Raw genomic sequence first — 1,455 nt, forward strand, 5'->3', positions numbered from 1 at the left:
GGTGGATGATTGCAGGATCCTTCACATGGTAAAGAAAAACCCCTTCACAACATCTAGCCAAGTGAAGAACACCCTCCAGGAGGTAGGCATATCATTATCCAAGTCTACCATAAAGAGAAGACTTCACAAGAGCAAATACAGGGTTCATCACAAGGTGCAAACCATTCATAAGCCTCAAGAATAGAAAGGCCAGATTAGACTTTGCCAAAAAACATCTAAAAAAGCCAGCCCATTTCTGGAACAGCATTCTTTGGACAGGTGAAACTAAGATCAACCTATACCAGCACGATGGGAAGAAAAAAGTATGGAGAAGGCTTGGAACTGCTCATGGTCCAAAGCATACCACATAATCTATAAAACACGGTGGAAGCAGTGTGATGGCATGGGCATGCATGGCTTCCAATGGCACTGGGTCACTAGTGTTTATTGATGTGTGACAGAAGACGGATTAATTCGGATGAATTCTGAAGTGTTTAGGGATGCTCAGATTCAGCCAAATTCAGCAAAGTTGATTGGACGGTGCTTCACAGTACAGATGGACAATGACCCAAAACATACTGCGAAAGCAACCCAGGAGTTTTTTAAGGAAAAGAAGTGGAATATTCTGCAATGGCTGAGTCAATCACCTGATCTCATCCTGATGGAGCATGCATTTCACTTGCTGAAGACAAAACTAAAGGCAGAAAGACCCACGAACAACTGAAGACAGCTGCAGTAAAGGCCTGGCAAAGCATCACAAAGGAGGAAACCCAGCATTTGGTGATGTCCATGGGTTCCAGATTTCAGGCAGTCATTGCCTGCAAAGGATTCTCGACAAAGTATTAAAAATGAAATTTTATTTATGATTATGTTAATTTGTCCAATTACATTTGAGCCCCTGAAAATAGGTTACTGTGAATAAAAATGGTTGCAATTCCTAAACGTTTCATACGATATTTTTGTTCAACCCCTTGAATTAAAGCTGAAAGTCTGCACTTCAATTGTATCTCGATTGTTTAATTTCAAATCCATTGTGGTGGCGTACAGAGCCAAAATTATGAAAATTGTGTCACTGTCCAAATATTTCTGGACCTGTATTTTCCATAAAATATTGTTGCCCAACTGAACTGTGTGTGTGTGTGTCATAAGTAACTCCTCAGACCCCTCAGACACTAAGTCAATGCTTTTCTGTCAGAAAGCATTAGCTTTGGACGGGGGGAGGGGGTTGCCATGGTGACAGGTAGAGCTGTCACCATGGCAATCATGTCACCGGCAATCAATTCACCATGATTCGGTTCGAACCCTTGCACCATGGCTACCTATTTGCTGAAGACCCCTATACAATCACGCCTGGTACTGTAAAATTGGGATAAAACACTGAAGGATAGAGAAAGGACTGGACGGGTTAAGAATAAAGACATACATTTATTCCAGACAGTTATGGACATGATAAAGTGGATTCTACACAAGTGGTCA

This window comes from Argentina silus (genome assembly GCF_951799395.1).
Source record: "Argentina silus genome assembly, chromosome: X".
Classification (NCBI taxonomy): Eukaryota; Metazoa; Chordata; class Actinopteri; order Argentiniformes; family Argentinidae; genus Argentina; species Argentina silus.